The following is a 12,808-nucleotide window of genomic DNA, read 5'->3' on the forward strand; positions in this document are numbered from 1 at the left end:
CCTTCAATTCGGTGGAGTGGAGGTATCTCTGGAGATGCTTGGAGGGTTATGGATTTGGCCCGAAATGTATTAAATGGGTCCAATTATTATACCAGGCACCTAGGGCCAGAGTGGTGGCTAATGGGTGGTCGTCTCAGATGTTTGACCTCAGTAGAGGCACGAGACAGGGCTGCCCCTTATCCCCATTGTTGTATGCCCTTGCGGCAAACCTCTGGCGATATCCATCCGAGCAAACCTGGAGATTAAAGGACTTAGACTGGGCTCTTTAATTGAAAAAATAGCATGTATGCAGATGACACGCTATTATACTTAGCAGATTCGGGCCCATCATTATGTACTGCACTCCATGTGATCGAACAATTCGGAATATTTTCAGGACTGAAAATCAATTGGGACAAGTCCCAAATTTTACCAATTGACAGCTTCCCACCTCCAGAATCCCAAGCCAGACTTCCACTTCAGAGAGTTGATGTTATTAAATATTTAGGGATCCATATATCTAGATCCCCTGCGGACTATGTATCCCTCAATATAGATCCTCTCATTTCCATGGTTAAAGATAAAATACAGGTTTGGTCCAAATTACCACTGGGAATCTGGGGTCACATAAATTTAATCAAAATGATCTTACTCCCTAAAATACTCTATGTTCTCTGGCATACCCCAGTTTACCTACCCTTGAAACATTTCAAATCTTTAGAGTCCCTCCTAAAGCCATTTGTGTGGGGTACTAACAGACACAAACTAGCATGGCAAACCCTCAAGAACCCGACTGATCTTGGTGGCACAGCTCTCCCCGACTTTAATCTATATTACATTGCAGCACAGTTGTCCCAGCTTTTCCACTTAGACAAAACGGACAGTGAGAGATTTCTCGCGCTCCTATGTCCAAAGTGGGCACAACATACCAAGGACTCGATATATGCAATAGCAGCAGGCTCGGGAGGGATGGAACTAGGAGAAAATAGACATACCATGATATACCACTACAGGAAAATATGGGATTTAGCTGCCTCTAGACTTGAAATTCCACAGTGCAACGACTACATGCCGATATGGCATAACAAGAACCTTCCTGAGTTTAATAAAATTTATGACACATCTATATGGTCCATACAGGGAGTATTTTACCTACACCACTTATTAAAAGATGGACATCTTAAAACCTTTGATTTACTTAAAGAAGAATTTACAATTCAGAACCAGATGTTCTTCAGATTTCTACAAGTCCGTCATACGTTACAATCACACTTTCCTGACTCCCTCCCAAGCCCCACACCTAATGTTCTCATGGCAGTAATTAAGAGCACAGACTCTCACAAATTGATCTCAGCTTTTTATAACATGCTCTCAACCCCTGTATCTACTAAAATAGCATATGATTTCAAACCAAGATGGGAAAGAGAGGTGGGACCAATAGAGGATGAGGAATGTGGGGAGGCATTGGAGTCCTGCAAAGCTGTGTCCCCCAAACTATCAGACCGACTGTCGCAACTTTACATTATTCATAGGGCATATCTTACACCCCTTAGAGTGGCAAGATATAAACGTACACAATCCACCACATGTCAGATGTACGGGAGGGAGACAGGCACCTTTTTCCACTTGATCTGGACATGCCCTAAGATTCAAGGCTTGTGGGAACAAATTGTGACATTTCTACACGACACAATGGGATCACCCCAGCTCTAGACCCAAAACAATGCCTTTTGGGTATAATTCCGGACACAATTGACAAATATACAAAAACATTTCTACATGAAACACTCTTTGCAGCAAGAAAGGTTATAGCAAAAAAATGGATGAGACAAGAGCCTCCTAAAATAGTGGAATGGAAGGTGGAGGTGAATAATACTTTACCGTATAAGAAATGCATATATATTGATAGAGGTTGCCCTGCCAAGTACAATAAGATATGGGATCGTTGGCTTCAAGAATCTACTACTTGTGTCTAACGTAATTATACGGACATAGAGTGATTTAATGGATGTGGGTCTGGATGTGTAGTTTATATAAACTAAATATATACAACCTGAATAACCTCACACGACAAGTATTTTGTACTCAATATCATATGTATTTAAGTTACAACAATTTAATGTATTGTTACCATGTTCATGTGCTAAAGCATTCATATTATGTATGCACCTGTTACTGCTCCCATTGTGGAGACTTATGCCCCGTACACACGGTCGGACTTTGTTCGGACATTCCGACAACAAAATCCTCGGATTTTTTCCGACGGATGTTGGCTCAAACTTGTTTTGCCTACACACGGTCGCACAAAGTTGTCGGAATTTCCGATCACCAAGAACGCGGTGACGTCAAGCACGTACGACGAGACTAGAAAAGGCCAGTTCAGAACCAAGCGCGGCACCCTTTGGGCTCCTTTTGCTAATCTCGTGTTAGTAAAAGTTTGGTGAGAGACGATTCGCGCTTTTTCAGACTCGTGGCTTTCAGATCGTTTTCTGACGTTCAGTTTGTGATTGTGGGTTTGTATCTGCTCTTCAGTGCGTGCAGTCAGTTCGTATTGGAGTTTTCTGTGCGATCTTGTCCGCTCGTTGCTGTTTTTCAGGTCGCTCTTCACAGGCCTTGCTGTTCTTCAGTGCGTTCTGTTACTTCGTTCTGAGCAGCCGACCGTTTTCTAGCCATGTTTCATATGCGTACTCCTCGTAGAGTTCGTGCTGTGCGGGGGCTTGGTGTTGGGGTCCTGACCTTGACACAAGTCCAGTCCATGAACAGGGTGGGGAGGAGTTCATGGACCAAGAATTGGTTGCTTCAGCGTGACCAGTTCTGTCATATGCCTTTGCTCCGTGAGATCCGTGAGAATAATCCTGATGATTTCAGGAACTTTCTCCGGATGACGGACCCCGTATTTCACCGTTTGTTGGCTTCGCTGACCCCCTATATCAGCAGGCAGGATACCTGCATGAGGCAAGCCATCACTCCGGAGCAGAGGTTGGTCGCTACCTTGCGGTATTTGGCCACAGGGAGAAGTCTGCAGGACTTGAAGTTCTCGACAGGCATCTCCCCCCAGGCTCTGGGGATCATCATCCCAGAGACCTGTTCTGCCATCATACAGGTCCTACAGAAGGAGTATATGAAGGTAAGATTTTTATCCTTTTATATCACATTTTATTGTATTGAATGTTTGATAATATATTGTATTTCTTCCCTCATTCCATAATTACCATGATTGTAATATGCTGTGAATGTCCCCTTTGTCCTCATGCATGCTGGATTTTTATGTAATTATTATTTTAGGTCCTTCATACATATTTGCCCTTCAATAACCTCCCCAGCATGGTGTCTCCTGCCCTATATTCACCTCATGTAGTCACTTAACAATGTATTTTATCAGCTCCATAGTAGTGCTTTACCCCAAACACCCCCTAAAATGTTTTGAAATGTTATTTTTGATTTAAATTCAGGCAGAGTGGCAGAGGCTTTTTTTTGTGGTGTCCCCAAATTTTTTGTAACCCTCCCTCCCCCAACTGCTAAGTCAGCTGATCCCAATTCTCTATCTTCAATCATCTATCTGCTGACTTTGCCAAACCCATACACACTATACCCATCTCTTTAGTGCTCAGATTTATGGATGAATTCCCCAAAGCATGTAGTGCAAGGGCCTGCCTGTATACTTTCCAATGGTACTGTTTAAAGTTCTTGTATCCTATTATGATCTTGATAGGTCATAGCAGAATGTCCAAATGTCCTCAAATGTGTACAGTGTGTATTTATATCTTTGTATTATGACACTTCTTACCTGTCCAGTGGGCTGCCAATAGTGTAACTAAGGAGGGGCTGTTCCAAGTAATACCCTGTATTTAGGCATTCATCTCTCAATGAAGTGAAGAGGGTTACCTGTCCAAGAGTTCCCCCCCCCCTCTAATGTTAGAAATGGCCCATGAGGGGGGGGGGGGGAATATGATAGGTGTACCTTATACTTTGTTGTTGTTAAATTCCCCTTAATAAATGCTATCTGGAGGTTGACCCATAATGTTTGTGTCTAATCTGCTTGCCAGGTTTCTGTGAAAAAATAGTAATGTTTATTGTTTTTTCCTCAACAGTTTCCTTCCACGCCACAGGAATGGCAGACTGTGGCCTCCCACTTTGCCCAGCGGTGGGACTTTCCTAACTGCGGAGGGGCAATTGATGGGAAACACGTCCACATCGTCCCACCACCCAACTCGGGGTCGTACTATTATAATTACAAGGGGTTTAATAGTATAGTGATGTTGGCGGTGGTGTCGGCTAATTACGACTTCTTGTATGTGGACGTGGGGAAGAATGGCCGGATGTCCGATGGTGGAGTCATCGCCCAGACGGAGTTCTACAGGCGTCTCCAGAATGGCAGCTTGGACTTGCCACCTCCAGAGGACAATGTTGAAGGTCTCCCATTTGTGTTCGTTGCTGATGAAGCATTTGCGCTGGGGGACCACCTGATGCGGCCATTCCCGATGAGGACCCTCACCCCGGAACAGAGGGTTTTTAATTACCGGCTGGCCAGAGCCCGAAGAGTGGTGGAGAACACATTTGGAATCCTGGCCAGATCCGATTATTTATGACACCCATCCATATGGCGGAGTATAAACTGAACCATATAATACTTGCCTGCTGTGTTCTCCATAATTTTCTACAAAAACATTCAGCCAACTATGCTGGCTCAGTTGGGCCTGAGGCCGGAATCCCAAATACATCAACAATGACAGCACTTGAAAGCGGCCGTCCTGGCTTGCCCTCCCTGAATGCCCGTGATGTCCGGTTACGATACCTGGAGTTCTTTGCGGGTAGGGGGGCTATCAATATGCCAGACAATCTGTGACACCTTTTTCAAATAAAAAACAACCAAAAGAAATTCTTGGTGGACATTTACTGCTTGTGTTTGTTTTAGCTGACCCTGACAGAAATGTGTTGAGTGCAGAAAATGTCGTGATTGGGTAACCTTATAAAAAACAGTGTTGGCTGGTACTTCCTAAATGCAAAAACACATTTCACTACAAGTGCACTTGCAACTGCACTGAACCTGCACTTGTAGTGCAAAGAGGATTTGCCCTTAGGAAATAACCCCCATTTGTGCATAAAACAACAATTACATCACCCCAAAAGTGTTGTAGTGTTGAGACAATAATCCACACATTCTTGAGTAAGGCACTTTTTTATACCTGCACAATCACATGCGCATTTACCAAAGGTTTTTAAAACAAACCAACATGTTTGTTGTATAACAATGTTTGCAGTAGCATTATGAAAAATCAAAATATCCATTTCAGATAAAACAGGCCTGTGTAAAACCAACAAGAAAGCCAAAAAACTTGAACTTACAAAGTTCACATTAGGTAAAACCTGAAGGCTAGATCAGACATCAGTATTTAGGAACTGGGTTTGATCTAGCGTTCAGATGGGGGGAAATCACCCCTGGAAAAGCCAAATTTGGAAGATGCACACCAATTTACGAATGGCAACATGTGCTATCTGCCATCAGGGGGGATCAAGGGATGTGTTTTGGGGGAGAAAGCCCTTCCTCAATGCGAATTTATAATTGAGGAAGGTGTTGCACCCCCAAAACGCGTCCATTGATCTCCCGTGATGGCAGATAGCACATGTTGGCACACTGTGTGCATCCTCCAAATTTGGCTTTTCTAAACATTTTAAAAATTTTTTGAAGATTGGACCACATTAATAAAACAGGTGATTTTGTGGGGTTTAAATTCACCCCAAAACATCAATGATGTTATTATTTTTTTTAATAACATCACTGATTTGGTTCTGGATGTTTTGCAATTGGAGATTACACCCCATGATCTCCCCGATAAGTATCTGGACACTTTCTGAAGTAAAGCGTTCAGGATCCCTCACATCACGATCACCTAAAAAGAGATAAAGAACAAAAAAAAGGTCTCAAAAATCTGCCACCATCCATCTCTTTTACCTGAGCCTGTGGTCGCAGACACTTACCTGTTGTGGTGCCAATCTCCACCACGTCTTCTTCTTCCTCCTGCTCTTCTTCTTCGTTTGGGGGTATTTCACCTTCTTCCATAGGTGGGGGGTCTGTGGTCTCCTCGGATGAGGGCTGTCCTCCGAGTCTTTTCTCCCCTATGTAAAACAAAAATGGTATAATTAGCACACAGATATTTGATGGCAGAACTAGAAATAGGAAACATTGCTTGGAAGTGGGGTACAATTGTCTATTTTAGCAGAGTTCCAAGATGTATATTTTTTTTATTGCCCTTTGTCAAGCTGCAATACTTTACATGTTTGGTACAAGCTTCACAGATGTAGCCCCCCTATAGTATACACTGGAGCACCTGTGTGGCCCCCTAATAAAAATGGTGTTCTTGTGTCCCACACTAGTGCTCCAGTGTCCAGATGTGAAAACAGCTGCTCAGTGTCCTCTCTTTACACACAATCTAGTTGTCATTTCATTCTAGTAACAAACCCATCTACACAAACAAATCTTTGGCATCCAAGTAGGCCCCAAAAAATGTGTGAAAATGCATATGGCCTAAACAATGGTGTTCTAGAGGCCGAAATAAAAATGTTTGATACGAACGAATAATGGGCCCATGAACATTAAAGTTGCCCTTTTAAACGTTTACAATTAATAAAAGCATATGGAGCAGAACGAACGTAATAAAGACAGAAAGAATAGGAACACAGCACAACTACTTACTTTTTTGCAGCACTCTCCGGATCTTTCGGTACTGCTCTGGCTCTCTTAACTTCAGGTCCGACCACCGCTTCCTGAGCTGATCTTTAGATCTTCGTACCCCGAAATTCCGCTCTAGACTCCTGACCACTTTACCAATGATTTTTGCCTTTCGGATGTTGGGGTTGGGGTAAGGCCCATATTTTCCGTCATAGTCGGACTTCCTCATGATGTGTACCATCTCCAACATCTCCCCAAACGACATATTTGTGGCCTTAAAACGTCTCCTTCTGGATCGGGACGTGCCTGGATCCGGCCTTTCCTCCTCCTCCTCCTCGTTGCTATAATTAGCCTGCACCGGCTGTATGTCCGCCATCATGCTCTTCCCCCACTGCGCCGAACGAAAAGGGGCGAGGAATACACTAGAAAGAACGTCAGGGGCGGGCGGAGTTACACGCATGCGCAGTGTGTATAAAGCGTAACACGCGTGCGTATTACGTACGATCTGTGAGCGGAGGAAGGAGCATTGGACGCGCCGATCGTAAGAACGAAGGTAAGAGACAAACTTGTGCCTATACTGCTTCTAGATTGAGGCCTATATTGTAACAAGATTAGGAGAGTTTTGTCTGACATTAGGCTTTGTCTTGTGTTGTGTCTTGCAGTGAACATGGATATCTTAATGAGAGATACTGACTTCATGTCACTATTCATTGATATGCTAAGTGAGCTGCCCTGTCTGTGGGAGATTACCCACCCCCATTTCAAGAACCAAGCAAAGAGGAAGGCAGCACTGGAGCAATTGTGTGAAATTGTGAAGCAGGTGATCCCCACAGCAGACATCACTTATTTAAAGATTTTCATTGGTGGCCTGAGGAGCACATATCTGAGGGAGCGCAAGAAAGTCCAGGATTCACAGAGATCCGGAGCAGCAGATGACATCTATGTCCCCAGGATGTTGTACTACGACAGGCTGCACTTTCTGGCAGGCCAGACTGAACCCAGGCCATTCCTCTCCAGTCTTCCTTCCACACTTCCTTCCCCCCTGGCTGAGGCTTCTGACGCCCAACCTGGGCCTTCCAGGCCACATGTGGAGGAGCCCAGATTGAGCCAGGTATAGCATTCCTCTAAATATTTCTGCTTGTCCAATCAATGATGTTAACTAGATGTTAGTTTGGAGTACTAATTTAGGATTGTGATTGATGATGCAAAACATTACAACTATGTCCCTTTTTCATACACAGGGAAGTCTCAGCCAGGAGGTGGCCGGGCCGAGCCGGCTGGCTGATCTGCAGGTCCCTCCACCACACCTGAAAAGAGAAAGTGGCAGTAGGACGAGTGCCCTAGAGGAGGCGGCTATCAGATTCTTTTGGAGGGCTACAGAGGTCCTGGGAGCACCACAGACCAGGCAGGAGAACATTGCTGCCTTCATAGCATATAAAATGCAGAGGATGGAGGAGGGCCAAAAAGCCATGTGTGAGGCCCTCATATCAGAGGCTCTGGAGAAAGGTATGAGGGGCCAAATTACACCTCACACACAGCTTTGGGATGGTCCTCCTCCTCCTCCCTCTCCTCCAGGTCCTCCCAGTCCTCCTCCAGGTCCTCCCAGTCCTCCTCCTCCTCCAGGTCCTACTCCTCCTCCTGCCACATCTCCAACTGCACAGCCACAGCCCGGAAGGAAGTGTGAAAGGAAGACCAGACAGTGATTGCCCTGGGTCCAGTCTGGTCGGCCAAAAAATGCAGCCTCTTGTGGTACCACAGCCTGGGGACACAGATGTCATCTGCTGCTATCCAAGTCTCTGTGAATTCTGGACCAGACTGCCCTCCCTTACATATGGACTCCTCAGGCCACCAATTTTGATGTTGAAGAATTGATGTCTGCCGTGGGGGTCCCAGGCTTCGCTAATTTCTCCTGTTGATCCAGTGTTGCCTTCCTCTTTGTTTGGTTCTGATCCCTTAATAAAGGATTTTTGTTTTGAATTATACTCTCCTATGTGTTTTACTTCAAAAATGACAGTTGGTTTGTGAGGATTCAGGTACATTTCAAATATACAATGTGAAATGAACAAGGGACACCAACAACAAACAATCTCCTTGAGATTAAATAATAAAAGATATCAATGGTGTTGGGGTAACTTGCCACACAAAACACACCCAAAAATATTCTGGAGTAAAAATAAAAATAACATTGAACAAAGATCAGCCTTGGAAAAAATCCAAACATTAAAGAAAAAAAAAGGCTTAAAAACAAAAAAAAAAACATAAAAAATCTAAAACTGTCAGATGTGACAACTAATAACAATATATTGAGGGAATCCCACTAAAAAAACACAAATAAAAGTTTGTGAGAAGTGTGTGTGAATATGAGCAGCAAAACTACTTAATTCTTGTCACATTATAAAGAAGAAGAGAGTGCGCTGTATTAAACCATTTTTGACATTGCAGCGTGACGAAAGTGCTGTATCCATTGCGAACGCTAAGTTTACCAGAACGAGCTGTCCCGTGTCGGAATTTCTTCTGAGCATGCGTGGCACTTTGTGCGTCGGAACAGGCCACACACGGTCGGAATTGACGCGATCGGATTTTGTTGTCGGAAAATTTTATCTCCTGCTGTCCAACTTTGTGTGTCGGAAAATCCGATGGAAAATGTCCGATGGCGCCCACACACGGTCGGAATTTCCGACAACACGCTCCGATCGGACATTGTCCATCGGAAAATCCGACCGTGTGTACGGGGCATTAGAAGTTAAAGTAGAAGAAGTTAAAGTAAGGGACTACAGAAAACAGGGTTCCTTGACGGGGCCTGTAGCTTATGCATGTATTTGCAAATGTGTGCAGACTAAACCCCTGTTCTTAACGCATATTGTTAGACAGGTCAATTCGGTATGTTGCTGGCTTGGAAATCTCTTCGTATTTGTTTGACACTTAGGTTTCTGTTTACTATTTCTCTTAAATGAAGATATGTTGATAGAGGGTGAACAACAATAAATTCCTAACAAAAAGAAAACTAATGGGACTTTAAAGTTACCACAGCAAAAATTAAAATTCACATTTATATTGGTACAAATGTATTAAAATGGTCAAACATTCCCATAGACACACTCCTAAACCTTGCGGACAGCCTTCCCAGAAGAGTTGAAGCTGTTATAGCTGCAAAGGGTGGGCCAACTCAATATTGAACCCTACGGACTAAGACTGAGATGCCATTAAAATTCATGTGCGTGTAAAGGCAGGTGTCCCAATACTTTTGGTGACATAGTGTACGTAACTGCAGTTATTTTATTAATTAACACCTATGTGCCAAGGATATTTTTTGTACTTTAAAATTCTTTGAATACGTTTGCACCAATAAAAATGTGAATTTACATTTTTTGTGTGGTACCATTAGTTTTCTTTTTGTTAGGGATTTATTGTTCTTCGGTGTCATATATAAAGGGATGTGGTACTTGTAAAACCATGTGAACAATAGTTTTGTAGCAGTCTCCTTCTCATTCTTTATTCTAATGTTGGTAGAGCGCTAGATTAGGATATTGGCAGGTAGATCTGTTGATATTTTAGTTGAGAGGCTGCTGCCAAACATATGATGGGTCCAAAGAAGTCCCTGGATTGTCAAAATAGGTTTGGTAGGGTGAAGAGGACACCAGATGTATGGTTGGGAGTCCAGTTTGATATTTATTCATCATAAGAGTAAAAAAGGATAGCTGGTTATTACTAGCTTAATGCAACACACCAATGAAACCCCAATGGCAGCTGGGAAACGAAAAGAGCACTTCTGGCATTAAATTGTTGGCCTGAGTTAAAAGAATATTTTCTTTCTTTTATTCTTCCTTCCATTCAGTCTCTAGTTTCCGCAGAAATAAGGAGGAAAAAGAGCCAGGACCAAGGTCCAGCAAGACAGTTGACCATTTTATTAGTGGTGTTGCTAGCAACCATAGTGCTCTGGTGACTACTTCTTAGATAAAAGTGAGCAATGTGCTATTTTGTCTCCTAAGAAAAATCATTTAGAGAGTTTATTGTACAATACACACCACAAAACATGTTTACAAAAATACCATTATTGTACAATACCTAACAGATGTCAATGGATGTAACTGGTAGAATTATATTAATAAACATTAATGCAGCAATAATTTTAACATCTGTTTGATCAATAAACAATTGTATTCAACATGCCTTGCATATTCTGTAAAAAAAAAAAAAAATATATATATATAAAAAAAGAAAAAGCAAAACAGACCACCAATATGTACTAAACTACCTATAACTGACTCAGCTTTATGCTTTCATTTTAAAAGACAATTTAGTCATCTGTAAAACTTTCTGAAAGGATGCCAAAACAAGTTACATAATTAATATTATAAGACAGGCAACTAAAACAGTGATTTAAAAGTCAGCATTGACTAAGTATCATCATAAAGTTAAGATTCATAAATTATTCCAAGAAATCTGTACTGTGACATAGAACAATTTATAACTTTAGATTTCAAACTCAAAGTCAACTCGGTCAGCAAGTTCTGAAGGCTAGAGCCCAGATGGAATATTAGTGTAACACTAGAAATGATGAAAAGCATAATTGTAGCCATTGTAGACCATGTGGTCTCTATAGGGTCCAGCAGCACACAATGGTATAAGGCTACATTCACACTTCAGCTGCGCAGCTTTGATTGTTCTGCAGACTTTGTCTTTGTTTGTTTGTTTGTACAGGCATTGCTGTGGGCGTACAAGGTTTGAGCGTTTTGTTTTTAAATAATTTTTAGCTAATGGAAAATGAGTCACTAGGGAAAAAATGTGCACATTTGTAGGTGCTCCCATTAAAGTCTATTGGAGCCAAAAACACTTGAAAAAAGCCTATGCGTAGATAGGTGCCTTCATAAAGTGGGGTTCCACCCAAAAAAAAAAACTACATGAAAAATCCTAAAAAAAAATACAAAAAAAAATTTGGATATTTTTTTTTTTACTTACCTCTAAATGCCTGTTGCTAGGGGGTCCCTCGTAGTCTGCCTCTTCCTGTGCCTGGGTTGGTGACATCACTTCCCCCTCGGCACAGGAAGGGCTCAGCTCTGCTCCCTCCCTCCTGTCAATCATCTGGGACCCATTACAGGTCCCAGGTGAATGAGCGGCCAATCACGGCGCGCGGCGCCGCTCGCGCATGCGCAGTGGGTGCCAGGCTGTGAAGCCACAGCCCGGCGCCCACAGTTGCAATGCCGGCGCCGCTGAACGGTGGGGGAGACGAGCTGGGCTTTGATTCCCCGCATCGCTGGACCCTGGGACAAGTAAGTGTCCAATTAAAAGTCAGCAGCTGCAGTATTTGTAGCTGCTGACTTTTTTAATTTTTTTTTTTTTGACTGGACCTCCTCTTTAACCACTTCAATACCAGGCACTTAGATATCTTCCCACTCAGGCCAATTTTCAGCTTTCAGCGCTGTCGCAATTTGAATGACAATTGCGCGGTCATGCTACACTGTACCCAAACAATTTTTTTATCATTTTGTTCCCACAAATAGAGCTTTCTTTTGGTGGTATTTGATCACCTCTGCGGTTTTTATTTTTTGCGCAACAAATAAAAAAAGACAGAAAATTAAAAAAAAAAACAAATTTTTCTTTGTTTCTGTTAAAAATTTTTGTAAATAAGTACGTTTTCTTCTTCAATGACGGGCACTGATATGGCTGCACTGATGGGCACTGATACGGTTGCACTGATGGGCATCAATGAGGTGGCACTGATGAGGTGGCACTGATGGGCACTGATGATGGGAACTGATAAGCGGTACTGATGGGCACTGATAGGTGGCACTGGTATGCGGCACTGATGGGCACTCATAGGTGGTACTGATGGGGACTCATAGGTGGCACTGATGGGTACTTATGGGTGGCACTGATGGGTACTTATGGGTGGCACTGATAGGTGGCACGGATGGGCACTGATGGGCACTGATAGGTGAGCATTGATGGGCACAGCTGGGCACTGACAGGTGGCACTGATGGACACTGATGGATGACACTGATTGGTGGCACTGATGACACTGATTGGTGGCATTGCTGGGCATCACTGAAATATAATGGTGCCAATCAGTGCCCATTTGTGGGCACAGATTGGGCACATTGGGCACATGTGGATGGACATGGGGTACATACCTGGCCATCCACATGTTGCCCACTTCC

The sequence above is a fragment of the Aquarana catesbeiana genome, linkage group LG01 (assembly GCF_042186555.1).
Source record: "Aquarana catesbeiana isolate 2022-GZ linkage group LG01, ASM4218655v1, whole genome shotgun sequence".
NCBI classification, from domain to species: domain Eukaryota; kingdom Metazoa; phylum Chordata; class Amphibia; order Anura; family Ranidae; genus Aquarana; species Aquarana catesbeiana.